Source organism: Mus musculus, chromosome 7 (genome assembly GCF_000001635.26).
Source record: "Mus musculus strain C57BL/6J chromosome 7, GRCm38.p6 C57BL/6J".
Taxonomy (NCBI): Eukaryota; Metazoa; Chordata; class Mammalia; order Rodentia; family Muridae; genus Mus; species Mus musculus.
Genome location: NC_000073.6, coordinates 130,325,784 through 130,341,747, shown reverse-complemented (window position 1 = coordinate 130,341,747; position 15,964 = coordinate 130,325,784). Strand labels below are relative to the sequence as shown.

The following is a 15,964-nucleotide window of genomic DNA, read 5'->3' as shown; positions in this document are numbered from 1 at the left end:
ACCAGGTCATTTCCAAAAGCGTGTTAGTTATTGATTGGGATACAGCCAACTGTCCTAACACAAAGCGGCATCAAACAACACCCACCATACTATTTGCTTCTGACTCTTCATTTTGAGCAGAGACTAGTTGGGGCAACCTGTCTTTGCTCCATGAAGTATCATCTAGAAAGGTCAACTACCAAGAGTACTGGCGCCCTTAGCTGGCGGGCTTCTGTTAGCTGGGAGGCAAGGGTTCAGCAGCAGCCATTGCCAGTGCTGTGTTCTCGTCCATGTGGCTGCTCTGCACAGCTAAGGGAAGACTTCTCATGAGGAAGGCTGATGCTGATCATCATTCCAAGAGCATTGTCAGGGCTTGGGAAGCACAGAGGGATGCCAGCAGGGGAATGGTACCATTAAATGGGCTATTGTAAACCCTCTCTGACCTGGTCACCCACTACAAGCTCTCTCCGCCCTGATTATTCATTCACAGATGGAAAAGCTGCCCTGGCAGCCTCTGGGCTCTCTTTTAGTTGATCATCTGTCTCCCTGCCTGCCCTTCCTGCACTTGGGTCCCCTCGACTGTCATTTTGCAGCCAGAGAGCTGTGTCAAGAGGCAGAAGAAGACTTTCTGAAAGTTTCTTGAGAGAAGGCATAAAAGCCATTAATGCAGGAGTGGTCCATACCTGCCCTAGGCTGTGCTGTGGGCCCCATTGTCAAGTACATCCTGCCAGCAAATAGAACAGGCAAGGAAGGCAGATGAAGTAAGCCCTCCTTTGAGAGAGAAGAAAGTATCAGTCATCAAGGAATCTAAGAGGGCTCAGTTCTTCTAGTCCAGGCAAGTCTGGCACCTAAGCCAAATTCCAGTGAGCCAGCAGACCTGAGGCTCAGTGGCATGGGGGAGGGACGTCGGGACAGAAATCTTCTCTGGAATTTAATTAGATGGAAGTGGATGATACACTCAAGGAAGGGGCTGAGTATTTAAATTATACCAGCTATTTCTCCTCAGGTATCTGTGCACGGAGGCACAAGCCCGATATGTGATAAGGAGGCTACCCGTGTCATTTTAAACTAGTTCTAACCAGCTAGGCTGCTCCCTGTTCTGAGCTGCTGGCGATTAGCTGTCATCCATCCTGCACAGGAGACAAGCAGGTGGGTAAGGAAGACATCACCTCCTTAGCATTTGCAGGAACAGGCAGGCAAGGTGCCTATCATCTGCACACATCTCCCAGGCAGGCACAGGCTCCAGCATGAAGCAGAGGCTCCAGTGGGCTTTTTCATTTAGAATGACATTTTTTTTTTTTTGGAAAGGTTAGAATCTAATCCTTTCTCAGTATAGAATTATTTCAGTTACCACTGATCCTTCTGATAAGTGAGACAGGGCTTCATTTCTTTCTTGCTACTGAGGTATCTAATTTTATAAAAAGCTTTCGACAGTGTCGTAATTTATTGTAGCAACAGGATGGCTGCGTGTAGGGTCTTGCCTACTTTCTATTAATTTTCTAGATGAATCTCTTCCCTTGCCTCAAGAAGTTGTGCATGCCTTTTTCTGTGGGTTTCATTAAGACTGTTTGAAGTCATGATTGTAAGATCATTATGATGTTTTTGGAAGATAGTGGGTTTCAAAGACTTGTACTTACGAGACTTAAGAAGTGCATCGTCTTAATTCCTGTCCCTGGTTGCTTCTGCAGAACTGTGATCTGGGTGTGTGGTAATTGATCTCATTTTCCTAATGGTTTCCCCCTCACAACCATTGTTCTTGCACTTCCTATCCCCCTTCTGAGATGTACATGGAGTAAGACATTTAAAGATGAGAGTCCAGAATCTTCCAAGGAAGCAGAGCTGATTCTGTACATACAATACAAAATGGAGTTAGTGTATATACATCCCTTAATGTGGGGTGGGCAACTGAGCCAGGCAACCTTTGTAATAGTTCACCATTTCTTTGTCTATGGAGTGCCTCTCTCTCTCTCTCTCTCTCTCTCTCTCTCTCTCTCTCTCTCTCTCTCTGTGGTGTCCTGCTCTATCAATCTCCACTTTATTCCCTTGAGATAAGGTCTTTTCTGCAATGTTCCCAAGCCTTGGGTGTGGGTGTGTTTGTGGACTGGGCTCCACGGCTCTGCATATTGCTTGTCTGTAGTGGTCTCAGTCTGCTGCAAAGAGAAGTGTCCTTGATGAGGGATGAAGACTACACTTATCTGCAAATATTAGGACAAGTGTTTATAGATTGTTGTTAGGGGCAATTTAGTAAATTTGTGGCTATAGACTCTTCTTCAAAATCCATGACTCCACTAGTACTGAGTATTCGTTAGGTTTCCACGTACCAGGCATGGTCTCCTTCTTGTTTCATGGATCTTAAATCCAATTAGAGAGCTGTTGGTGGTGCCGACCAAGCTATGTGCATCATGGCTCCACCTTTAGTGTTAGGGAGCCATGATGCAGCTTTTTTTTTTTTTTTTTTAAACTGGGGATTGAAACTCAGGTCTTTATGCTCACTTCTGTTCTTACAAACTGAGCCCTCTCCCCAACTCCTGTTCATCTGTATCTTTAATTTCTATAACAATATCTTGCATGGCAGATGTTGTGGCCCTGATGGAGGGAGAGCTAGTATGGTTATCAATTAGAAATCAGCAGATGATTAGTGAAGATGATTGGCAATTCCCCAGCCCTGGAGGATGGAGCAGAGGGGAAGAGGGGACAGGAAGAGCTCCCTGATCAGAGGGTCACCCTGGCACTTTCTGATCGGAAGGGCAAAAGGGAGGAGGGTTGGAGTGGGGCCGGGTTGGGACAAATAAACTATCCTCACAGGTTCCTAAGCTTGGCTTTGGTTTCAAAGGGAGTGTTTATATTTGCATTGTAATCCAGGCCTTCTCAAGTTGTGTGTTGAGGGGGAGCATCTAAAAAGTCTCTATTTTGCAGAGAAGTTGGGGCCCAAAAAACATCAAGGAACTCACTCCTTTGAGCTTGAAAAGACAGTGCACAGATTAGAATGAAAGTTGTTATTGCTAGACTTTTGAGTAGGAACGCTGCCTGCCCTGGTGCTGCAGGGAAACAGCAGTGGTATGTATGGCGTGAACCACAGGCGTTTCCTCTGGCTCCCTGACCCTGCACACTGCTCGTTCCTGGGTATTCTTCAGGAATATTTCCCTGAGTTGTTCAGACCCATTCAGGTTCCTGCTTTGTTTTGTTCTAATGATTCTCCTACCTCTGTCTTCCATGTTTGAGGAGTCTATGCTAATCTCAGATATCAGGTTCATTCTATTTTTTAAATTGCATTTTCAATTTAAGTGTGTGTGTGTGTGTGTGTGTGTGTGTGTGTGTGTGTGTGTGGTGCAGTGCATGCCATGGCTCATGTCTGACACAAGACAGTTTGAAAGTGTCATTTCTCTCCTTTCACCAGGTGAGTCCCTGGGATCAAACTCAAGTCACCAAGCTTGGCTCAGATTCATTCTCTTTTTCTTTTCTTGGGGGAGGAGGTAGGGGAAGGGGGTTGGTTTTTTTTTGTTTTGTTTTGTTTTCTGAGACAGGGTTTCTCTGTGTAGCTCTGGATGTCCTGGAATTCTCTCTGTAGACCAGGCTGGCCTCAAATTCAGAGATCTGCCTGCCTCTGCCTCCCAAGTGCTGGGATTAAAGGTGTGCTCCACCACTCCCCCTCTTGGGTTCATTGTTTTATAGGTTTGTTTACAGAATGTATTCAGCACTTTCTATAGCCACCTGCATCTTTCTGAGTTCTTAGCAGGTCAAGGGTGGCAGTGTGGGCACACAGTATGAGAGGTGAACCTTGGGGCAAAGCAAAGCAACAGCTTTCACACAGAGCATATACAAACTAAGGACATGCAGAGAAATTTCCCCCTACTGCTCAGGCCTTTTAACTGAAAGTGGGGGTGATGGTAGAGATGTATAGTTGAGGCAGGGGCGCGAGCGGGGGAGGGGGAGTCTTTATCATGTAAGCATGCTTAAAGTGGTGTGTGCCCTTTCTGATCCACGGGTTCTCAAGGCTGCTGAATCCACTCACCTTAACCTAATTGCGCTGTGAAGCGCCCTGTGCACAGAGCCATGGTTGGCAGGACTGTTGGGCTCTGGATACAATGAAATGGTCTGGGATGCCACCCGTACATTTGGTTGCTCTGTGTGTTTGGAGGGCTGGAGATGGAGCTTTCTGCTTAAAGAGGGGGACTTGGTAGATCATAAACAAGCTAGAAAGAGTATTTCACACGAAGGAAGCAAATGTATTGTCGTCCATCCTTAGAACACACAGGAGTGCTGAGACTAAAGACATGTGCTATGCTTACTCTTATTTTTTTTAATTAAATGTTAATTAAATATTTTAACTAAAAAATTTAAAAATATTGAAAAGCAATAGAAGCCATTTCATTTTGAATAATGCCAATAAACAACCCTAGAAAATGGCATACACTCTTTATAAACACAAAGGCTTAACTTGTTACATGACTGTGCGTCCTCAGATTCACGAGTTGCAACCCTGATTCCCAATGCAGTGGTACTGGGAAGGGAGGCGACATCTACGAAGAAGAGCCAAAGAGCCAGAGGGACGGGGTCATTGCTGGGATTGCAGGAATGGGACTCCCGTAAAAGACGGGTCCAGCTCCTCTCTTTCGCTGTCTCACTTTCGCTGCCATTCTAGGTTTGGCTTCTGAAAAGGGTTCAAGAATCTACAGTCATTAGCATTGTGGCCTCTAATTGTGTCCTCCAATACAGCGGTGCTCCGGATAAAAGACCCATTCTCGAATCTCCTGTTAGAGCGGCACACACATCCAGGCACAGCTCTCCAGACGTGAAGTTGGGTACTCTGTCTTCCAGGTCTGAAGTGTCTGTTGAATGCACACGCTCACAGCAGCTCTGGATGACTGTAGCAGATAGGGAGGAGCAATAGTCCATCACGCGTGGGGGAGGAGCTCACGAGGCTCCGCCCTAGGTGAGGACCAGGGCAGTTAATAGGGAGGAGGAGAGAGTTCTCTGAGAAAGTAGGTTGCTGGTACTCTTGTAAAAATGTCCTCTCCCATGCTCATGGAAGCAACCTTGATTACATTTATCGGATTAAAAAAAAAAATCAAAAGACAACTTACCAACATCAACACGAAGACTTGAAAGTAGAAGGGGAACTGAAGACTTGGGAAGAGGTCGGGAGCTGCAGGAGTATGATCGGAATACATTACACACATGTAAAATGTCATATGATGAAGCCCCATTATTATATATAATTAACAGGTGCTAATAAAAAATTGAAATGGAAAGAAGAAAAGGGTCCTTCATCTCTCCAGCAACTTGGGTTCAAGAAAGCAGTGAGGAGGCTCTTGACATGGCCTCTGAAAGATCCAAACGCCCCTTTAGTTTTGGGAAGCCCAGCAGAAGCAGGAAGGAGCCAGGTTAGTCAGTCTGAGGTGACCCCTCCACAGCCCAGCCTCCTCTAGGAAGCCAGGATGGCTGGCCCGCTCAAGGCTGGCTCTGTTTCTACACGAATTGTTTACTTTTACCCAGAAGGAACCAGGGGGGCTCATGAGAATCCTTGCCATCCTCAGAAATCAGCAAACACTGGTTAAGACGTTTACAAGGTGAGACGTCAGGGGGGGGGGAAAAAAAAGAAAATGACTGTTTTCAGTTTTTGTGGGCACAGGAGTGTTTGCTTGTTGCCTCAGTGTTTGCATGGCTGAGCTGGGAGGATCTAGAGTTTGATAGCAGCCTATCATAAACAGGTGAACATATGAATGAATCCATTGGCAAAATTTTAGTCATCCCAGTGTTAACTGAATGTTGGTGGCTGCTCAGTTGTCTTCAAGTAGAGCCCCCATGGCAGCAAGGGTGTCTCTCTAAGTCCTGTGGTGGTGCCTATACCCAGAGTCGTGCATCTGCCACCAACAGGCCCTCAGCCCACACCTGGGGATCGATGCCCTCAAAGAAGCAGCACTGTCTCTGGTGCCTGCACCTGCAGGGCTCAGGTTTGCTGTTCACAGTTCTTCCAGAACAAAGCATCTCTCTCTCAGTGCTGCAGGGTTGCCAGGCCTTTGTTAATCAGAACATAAGGGCCGACCTCCCCTTCTTTGGACAAGCTGGACCTTGTTGGAGCTGTAAACACAGGGCCATAAATCAGCTGTCCTACAATGGTAGAATTCTTGCAAGCCCTTAAGCCCCATATGCATTCCTCCTGGTTAATGAACAACGAGGTAGAGCCTCTGTTTGGCTCAGTGGAGACCAAGTTAGAACCAGAAGATGGATATGTGAAAATCAGCTGCCCAGGAAAACCAGAAGCCATCCAAGGAAACAACTGACTTCAAAGGCCTCCTGCCTCCTCCACACAATGCTTTGCTGGCTGAATAATTTGTATGAGAAAGCAGGTGCCCCATGAGCCCAGTGCTTTGAGCCTATTTTGCCCATGTCCTAAGTGAGAGGGTTTTTTCTCTTAAAAACTGTCTTCACTTCTTCTACTTGAAGTGTTGTGTGGAACCTCTGGTATAAAAGACTAAAGACCCCACTGCCCTCTTTATGGCTTTCTCTGGCTCCCATGTGCATTCAGAGCACCCTTCTCAGCAGCCTGTGGTTGCTATGGGCTTTCTTTCTTCCCTTATTTTTCATGAAACAAAGAGTTTATTTTGGACTGGGCAGTGGTGGTGTGCACCTTTAATCCCAGCACTCAGGAGACAGAGGCAGGCAGACCGTTGTGAGTTTGAGGCTAACCTGATCTACAGAGTGAGTTCTAGGACAGCCAAGGCTACAGGGAGGAACCCTATCTCTAAAACAAACAAACAAACAAACAAACAAAACAAAACTCAAAAGAGTTTACCTTGGCTTAATGTTTCCAGGGGTCAGCGTTCATCATGGTAGGGTAGTGTGGCAGCAAGCTTCAGGTATGGTGACAGAAGCTGGAAGCTGAGAGTGGGTATCCAACATGGAGCAGCACAGAGCAGAGCAGAGAGAGAAGAGAAAGTGGGATGGGACTATAAACACAACCCCCAATGATGGGCTTCCTCCTAAAGGTTCTACAAATTCCCCAAATGATACCCACCCCACAGGCTTTCTTAGCAGATGAACTAAAACAAGACGCAGCTGATGGCTGGAGATCCCATAAGATGAGACACCCCCAAGTCTCTGAAGCAGAAGCCTGGAGGACTACTCAGATTCTGAGAGAAAGCAAGCACAGTGGTGATGACTCAGTCGTGAAGGTTCTCAGCACTCAACAAGGAGGGCCTGGGTTCAAGCTCCACTACTCTCGTAAAGGCGACATTCTCCTGTAATCCCCACACTGGGGGGACATAAGAGCATTCCTGCAGCTTGCCGACCATCCAGCCAAATCTGTGTATTTCAGGTTCAAAAAATGAGGTGGAAAGGAGGAAGAGGAAGACCCCAGATGGCAACTTCTCCTGGCCACGATGCACATGTGCACACACACAAACATGTATAAAGAAGCGAGCACATAACCTATTTATATTCTCTCTCTCTTCCTCTGCATCTGTCTCTCTCTGTCTCTGTCTCTCTGTCTCTCTGTCTCTCTGTCTCTCTGTCTTTCTCTCTCTGTAACTGTGCTTTATTAGTCTTTCTCATTGCTTTCAAAAGCTTAGATACAAAACCTTTAACGTTAAAGTCTAGAGCAAGTCCTTTTGTGTCAGTTAATAGATTGGGGCACAACACAATTCTTTCCTTTACCATCAACAGCATTTATTTATTTATTAAATTAACTAATAGTTATTTAGAGATTTTTCTGGCTATGTAAGGAAAAAGGTGCATACCATATTTGGAAAAAATTTATTACCTAGACTGGCACTGATTTAATAATAAAAAGAAAATGTGTTCAATAGTATTACCCTTTAAAAAAAACTCAATGTAGCTCACTTTATTTTTTCAGGTCAAATATCTGAAAAATATATTCATCCGAATATTTCAAAAGAATAGGAATGCAGCAAACATGTTCAGGTTGATGAGAAGTTCAGGTTTGCACATGTGCTCCTGACAGGATCTCCTGACATGAGGTGCTAGGGCCCCTCCTCACAGAAACACCTCATTAGTCTCTGCTTGAAGGAACCTGTGTGGCCCTAGAGTCCCTAATAGCACAGGAGCGTCCTGGGTCTATTTTAAATCCAGTGGAGGTCTGAAGACCAAAGTGAGAGTAAAGATGCAGGCGGCCCAGGAAGGGTGGGCTCTACAAGGCTCTGTCCACATCCTCCATCACTCAGGCACCGTGCTCATCCTCACTGCTAGGGAGACTGCTCTCCTCAGCTCCAGGCTGCCAGCTATCAGCCAGCATAGGAAATCTGAAGTGACAATTCCTTCCACATCCAGGAATGAATTTCTGCTGGCTGCACGATCCATGGCAGATCCCGACTTTGGGAATTCTCATACACCCTCTTAACTGTGCCTTTTTCAGAGACAGGCCAGCAGAAGGCAAGACTAAAGTCCACCCTCTCTACCCAGCTACACACACACACACACACACACACACACACACACACACACACACGCACACACACATGCACACACACATGCACACACACATGTGCGTGCACACACACACAAGCACTCTCTCTTCCATGCTTCATTTTATTCTTGTCCCTGGGGACCAGCAAATAAATTACTGTTCCCACCAGACATAATTCCTTCCTGAAGATGCTGGTCTTTGGCAACAGCAATCAGAACATTACTTCTTTCAGCAGCGGGTAGGGTCCTTACACCCTCGGGTGGGCCCAGGAACTATGCCCAGCCTCCAAAGCTCTGTCCAGAGAGCTGCTTTGAAAGAAAGCCTGGGGCTGTTTGTCTTGGCAGATCTGAGGGCAGCTGAGACTTGCCAGGGAGGCTGAGGCAGAGAGAGAGAGAGAGAGAGAGAGAGAGAGAGAGAGAGAGAGAGAGAGAGCAGGCCTCTACTCTGCATGGTTTCCTGAGCCTGCATCTTGTTTGGGGCTAGGTTCTGCTGTGCTGTGTTCTCCCCTCTCCAGGCTGAAGCCCCAGCTCAGTGAGCCACATCCTGAAGACTTCCAGTTTGGCACTACTGCCCAGGACTCTCTTTTCCTCTCTGCTACAAACCAGAGCATCTGTCTCCAGGAAGGCCACAAGGACTGAGTTATTCTTTCCCACCTCCTGCTCTCTGATGCCAGGAACAACAAGAGAGGGAAGCAGCATGAATGCTGGGCCTCCCTCCTGGCGGCTGGTGCCAAGGCTGCATTCGCTCTGAGAGCGCCCCGCGCCCCGCGCCCTGCGGTGTGGCTTGTCTAACTTACTCCTTAGGAATCCCGAGGCTTCTGAATTATTGGAGGAGAAATTCCCCCACAGAGGTTCTGAGCAAAATAATGTATTTGAATCTGACTGCAGCACATTTGGGTGGGCTTGCCAACTGTATTTTTTTTTTCAGGGACTCATTAGAAAAATGGGACAGTTTGCAAGTACGTTGAGCCACTATTCTTTTGTTTCGAGGGAACATACTATGCATTAGTCTTAGTTAGGGTTCCTATTGCTGTGAAGAGACACCATGACCACAACTCTTATAAAGGAAAACATTTAATTGGGGCTGGCTTATAGGTTCAGAGGTTTAGTCCAGTATTGTCATGGCAGGAAGCGTGGTGGCAGGCGAGCAGACATAGTGCTGGAGAAGGAACCTGGAGTTCTACCTTTAGATCACAGGCAGCAGGAAGAGAGAGTGACACTGGGCCTACCTTGAGCTTCTGAAACCCCAAAGCCCACCTTGAGTGGCACACTTTCTCCAACAGGGCCATACCTACTCCAAAAAGGCCACACCTCCTAACAGTACCTCTCCCAATTGGCCTATGGGGGCCACTTTCATTTAAACCACCACAGCATTCTACCATGACAGCACCAGCCATTTTAAGATGAACAGTCTAGTCATGTTTGGTACATTCATAAGGTTGTGCAACCATCAGACATGAAACATATCTATGACTTAGAGCAGACTAACCAGTTAATTATCCCCAATCCTCCAGCCAACCAGTTAGCTATTCCTAGCCCTCTGGCTAACCAGTTAGTTATCCCTAGTCCTCTGGCTAACCAGTTAGTTACTCTAGTCCTTTGGATAACCAGCTAGTTATCACTAGTCCTCCAGCTAATTGGTTAGCTATCCCTAGTCCTCTAGCCAACCAGCTAGTTATTTCTAGTCCCCTGGCTGACCAGATACTTATCTCTAGTCCTTAGTTATCTCTAGTCTTCCTCTCCAAAGCTCCCTGGTAACCACCAAAGAGCATTTTGTCTCAATGCCTTTTTTTCCCCTGGATATTTTATATAAATAGCATTAGGCAATACATGGCTTTTTGTGATAGCTTTTTCCCTTGACGTAATGTTTTCAAGGTTTGGCCATGCTGGTACAGGTAGCAATATGTCATTTATTTTTTGTCGTTGTTATTTTATTTTTATCAGTCTCACTATGTAGCCTTGGATGGCCTGAAATTCTCTATATAGTCAAAGCTGACCCTGAACTCACAAAGGTCCATTCCCCTGCCTCTGCTTCCTGGGGGCTAGATTCCTCTTTATATCCAAATAGTTGCCTCAACTTTGGAATTTTGTCTCTTTACAATTCTGTATCCATTCCCACGTTTACTCTGCTTCAAGGCTTTCTAAAGTCTTGACCATCTGAAATTGATTCCTTCCACCCTCACCCCTCTAATCCATCCCTAACCCATAATCCATACCTGAGAGCCACACATGTACAAGACTCCTCCACAAGCTGGTGACAACTGCAGCTTTCAGGTTGGAAAAATGGCTCAGCCAGTGAAGCGCTTGTTGTGCAAGCCTAAGGACCTGAGTGTAGAGCTTCAGCATGATGCAAAAGGCCAGGAGTGGTGCATCTGCCTGGAAAATACACTGACACGCACACACACACTTACATGCTCACTCACACTCACATGCTCACTCACACTCACATGCACACTCACACTTACGTGCACACTCACACGCACACTCACACACACATGCACACTCATACACACACACACACAGTTCTCCAACAAGATCTTGCCTATGTCTTTTGCAGGCCCTGTGGAGTCCTCAACAATGAGGGAGGTCAAGTACTCCTTGACACATGACACAACACTGCATCCTGGTGACCCCACTGATTTCGGAACAAGTGCAGAGTGAGAAATGCATTTAATATCGGGCAGGTGTGGCAGTGTTTGAGAGGAAGAGCTGGGGCTCAAGGCCAACCTGGGCTACAGCGTACAACTCTGTTTTAATGCACTGAACACCAAAGCCCGGCCTACACTGCCTTGAATATACAGAGAGCACCTACATTAGTCTGCAGCCTGGCAGATCCTCTCATACGAGACCAACTTTAACGGGTAAGATTGAATTTCTGAATCCCAGACTGAAAATGAAAACCAGAATGGTTCTATGTGTATATTTTTTGTTTGATTGTAAAGTCAAAACATTGGAAGTTGAACCATCGTTAAGTTGTGGACCTTTTATAACAGATGTCTAAATCCAACCATGGTCTTGGGCTATGCCTGTGAATAGACCTGGCATTTGAGGTGCTATTCACCAATGAAGGAGGGGTAATACACACACACACACACACACACACACACACACACACACACACACACACACACACACACGAGGGAACCTGACTCAACAGCAATGCAGTGGAGGAGCTGGTGGCTGCTCCAAAGAACAACTGCTATTTAAAGCATGTGGTTACAGTCTTCAATCAGCCTCAGTGATTTGCATATTAAATCAATTTCACATGCTAAGGGCTTCCTTGTATAAATTAAGTGCTCGATCAAAGACCCCCATGCTTTCCCAAAGCATGTTCACTCCAGGCTATTTGGAAAAGACTTAGCTTGAGTTCTGCTCACTTGAAATATCTCCTATAGGTGTTTTGCTCTTCTTGTTAATTTATCAAATACAGTAGACTATCAAATACAGAGGGAATGTTTCAAGTTTTTAAAAGTTATTTCACTAAGTTCTCTTAACAAGGAGGAAATGACACTTTGGTACTGTCCCATTTTGCAGATGATAAAACTGGGGTGCGCATCACTCTACATGGGATGGTGCAGACTGAAGGAGCTTCCTGAGGAAGAGGGTCAGCATCCTACCTTCCATTGCACAGTAGGCTCCTAGAAGGACCAGGACAGTCTATCAAAAGGTAAAGTAAAGCCATGGACCAGGGCCTGGCTGCGCTGAGGTTCCTGCTTTGCTCCTGTATCTGTCTCCTCACTTTCCCTCTGAGTTGCGGGAAGAGGAGCAGGGTATGGCCTGGAACAGATAGTAAAGTGATCACTTCAACCATTGATAAATGTGGGTACTCAACCACTCTCAAGAATGGCGCTGACAGTCTGGCGGGACAGTATTTGAAAGCCATTACAGGAGGCAACTAAAATGCCACCGTTGGCATCTGGGTAAAGCCTGCGGAGTGTCCCAGTGTTGAGGAATTTCAGTGTGCATTCAGTAAGATGTTAACCCTGGAAGCCAGGTGTGCTGGGTCACACCTGGACTCCCAGCACTTTTGGAATATTGATGGAGGCAGGAAGACCATTCTTCTCTCTCTCTCTTTCTCTCTCTCTCTCTCTCTCTCTCTCTCTCTCTCTCTATATATATATATATATATACATATATATATACATATATACATATATATATAGAGATAGATAGATAGATATATAGATAGATAGATAGATAGATAGATAGATAGATAGATAAATTACAGTGAGAGGATGAGTTCAAGGCTAGCCTGGGTTCCATGAGACTGAGCCTGTCTTTAAAAATAAATGTAGCATTGAGAAAAAGAGTCCCTGGGGCTCTCTGCACTGGTTTTGTAACAGCCTTTGAAGTTATAATTATTTTAAAATAAAGAGGATTTTGAAATGCCATTGTTTGGGAAGCCAGGGAGCCACGGATGCATTTTTGCCACCCAGCTCTGTTGCCCTGTGCTGAGGGGCTTGTGACAATGACTGACTTCCACTGAGGGAGCCTATGACCATCTCGGGCCACAGCCACGATTGCAGAGGCTGAACCCCACATTGATTTCTTACACTAGGGGCTCTTTCTGCTCCAAAGCTGGGACATTCCACGCTGTCTGCTTCAAAGCCCTGTGTACTTACTTTTTCATAAGTCAGCACTCTTGTCTCTCTAAGCACCCAGCCGGCTGCCATCCCAGTTCCCAGTGGCCCTTCCACATCCCTGTCTCATCCAGATCCCTCAACATCAAGGAGGGAGAGATAGAGATATCCTGGGTGGAAATTCGGGGGCAATAGCACAGGGCAGGATGGGCTCAGCCAGGTCTGAGGACAGGCAGCCAAGGAGCAGCATGGGAGAATGAGCCAGAACCCTCGTCTTTTCTCATCCCCTTCCTTCTCCCCTCCACCAGGCAGCTTTTGGAGATCCAGGTCCTGTAGTGCACATGGAAATGGAACTCTGGGGGCAGGAGACTGCCATCCTGCTTTATGCTGTGAATATGCGGGGCCGTCACCTCCCACAGGCTCAGAGAAGAAGGGGAAAGTCCTCTTTCCTGTGGCCAGGCTACGGTGTGATCTCTGCACTCAATGTCTTGGCTCAGGACTTAATTCTCTTCTCAGTCCTATGGCAGGAGGGGCCACAAACTGATGGAACAGGAGGACACTGGTCATTAAATCCCTAGCCCTCAAGTGCTACTAGGCAGTTCTCTCGGGCAGCTGCAGCCCAGACCTTGCATGTGGATTACATTCACAGCAAGACCTTAGGGGGTTTAGCCTGATTTGTCACAGTGTTTCTGGGTTGGGCTGGGGAGAGGATGAGCCCAGGAATTCCATAGCCTGCAGCCAGGGATTAGGGAGGCACCGCTTTCTATCCCTGGAGCAGGACCTGGGTCTCCTGGGCATACAAGTTTGGTTTCAGTGTCTAACGTTTTGCCGTGGCTTCAAACTACAAATCCAGCATCCTTGTCCTGTGTCGCCCTCCCGTTCCTCACAGGATTGGTAATGGGATTGATGCCAGCTTGCCAGCTTCATTTTCCTCTCTCCTCGGGGCTCCTCCCACCTTCCTCGGCTACGCGTGCCCTTTGATCAGTGGATAATGCAGCCCCTTCCTTCACCCCAGCCCAAGCTCGCAATGGCTTTCATGATTCCTTCCCCACAGATGGCCGGTGGCTTTTCTGAGGCTTGTATTTAGTGTTCCAGCGAGGTGGTGCTAGGGATACAGGTTGGTTGATGTTTTTATTTCTCTCTGAAAAGGATGCTATTTGGGACCAGGCTGGAGTCCTGCTGAAAGGTGCTGAGGCCAGAGGCTTTCTCTGGCAGGTCTCACTCTGCTGTTCCCACCAAGTGCTGGTGGATACAGATCACTGCAAACCCCCACGCCCCCTACATCCTGACACTGGTTGGAAAGTAGTGTTTTTCCCTAGTGGCTCTCTATTAGACCAGTACAAGACAGATTCAGGAAGATCACTTGTATTCTATGTTGAGCTGGAAAGAGGTAACATTTCAGCCATGTGGGGGTCCTCTTGCTAAGCCCTTGTATAATGTCACACTCTGGAGTGACCGTGTACTGTCTGGTGGCTGTAGCCAGTATTTAGCACCAATGTCCATGCTGCCTTACTGTTTACAAACTAGTAACTCATGTAATCCTCACAGCCCCCATTTCACAGATACAGAGACTGAGGCACAGGGACATTTGATCCCTTGCTGTCTGACTCCAGCGTTTTCCCTCTTGGTCACTAGGCAAGCAGCTAATCATTTTACAGGAATAAAATTTTTGTTAAGCCTTGATAACTGCACTGGACTTTGAGTTTATCATGTAGCTTAATTCTCTTGTTCTTCTGCAAGAAGGTGTCTTTCTACCATTTACGGGTACCAATGCTGAACCCCACTGCGGTCAGCCCTCCCAGGGATTGTAGATCTGGGCATAGGCTTTTCTGTATCCTTCTCCTGCTTCTTATTGTGGGGCAGTCAGCACAGGGGGCAGGGAAAGGTTGGGGAAGGAGGTGAGCAGGGCTTATCTCTTCTTAGGCTCCATCATGCTGGTGAAGGCAGCTGACTAACTCCCACCATCTGATGTTCTCTGGGCATCTTCCCCCATCTTTGCTAACATGGCAGAGCCTTATCACAGGGATCCAAGGGGCTGGGATTTGGGGAACCCCATTTCCTATCTTCCACCTCTCTCGCCCCGACTGCCCTGCCCCTCCCGCAGCTGGCCGGTTTCATCCCACCTTCTTTTCAGCCTGACTTCAGACCTGGAAGTCATTGGATAGGTGGATGCATGACTTTAATGCAGTCAGGAGACAGGAAGATCTCTGTGGGTTTGAGACTAGGGCTAGATAGTGAGACGCCATCTCCAACAAAGACAAAACCCTTGAGGTCATTTTTGATTTCTCTCCTACCTGTTCTCAGTCCTAGGTTTCAAGAGTCAGGAGGAGGCCACACCCTCTAGAAGGAAGCCTTGATAAGGACCGCGTGATGCCAATTACAAAGATTATTTGATAAGCGTCCTCTTCTATGCACCACTAAAGTTAACCTATACCTGGGAGCGTGGCAGTGTTGAGTCACGGGCCCTGACTCCGTTCTTTGTGTGCTTTGAGGAATCCACTCTTGTGGCCCTTTTTTCTTTTAAGTTTATTTGGGAGGCTATTAGGCTGCGTTGGCTCCAGTACGGTGTGCTCAGAGGAAGTAAACTGTGACCCAATGGAAAGGAGCGGATACTTGGTTTCTAACCAATCAGAAACCTTTGCAGAACTTCCAGCTGGCGTCTTTCCAAGGGAGCAAACCACACTTGGCATGATTGTCGACACTCAAGGCATTTCCCGCCTGCTTCTGTATCTGACTGCAAACTGCGCCTGCGCGGGACCCTCTGTGGCTTGGGTCTCTGGCCCTTCTGAACCGCTTTCACACTCACACAAACACTGTTGAAATTTGTCTGTTTAAAGTTTTCCTCCAAAAAAAATATTCTTTGACAATTTCATATACGTTTATAAAGCATTCTGGTCACACTCGTCCCCTGCTGCGCTCTCTTACCCTCCTCTCACCAAGTCCCCTTCCCACTTTCAAGTCTTCTTGGTTTTGTTCTGTGA

At 46.9% G+C, this 15,964-nt stretch overlaps 2 long non-coding RNA genes across 2 annotated transcripts; one reads left to right on the top strand and one right to left on the bottom strand.

Annotated features, from left to right (window-relative positions):
* The first annotated feature begins 988 nt into the window (after positions 1–988).
* Positions 989–15,608, top strand: Gm33661. Its single transcript, XR_378530.3, has 4 exons — positions 989–1,128; positions 10,961–11,264; positions 11,938–12,070; positions 15,288–15,608. It is a non-coding gene; the product is annotated as a predicted gene, 33661 (long non-coding RNA).
* Positions 4,344–6,871, bottom strand: Gm39097. The gene is made up of 3 exons (XR_869985.1): positions 6,776–6,871; positions 5,064–5,125; positions 4,344–4,844 (listed from the first exon to the last, which is right to left on the bottom strand). It is a non-coding gene; the product is annotated as a predicted gene, 39097 (long non-coding RNA).
* Positions 15,609–15,964: the final 356 nt, after the last annotated feature.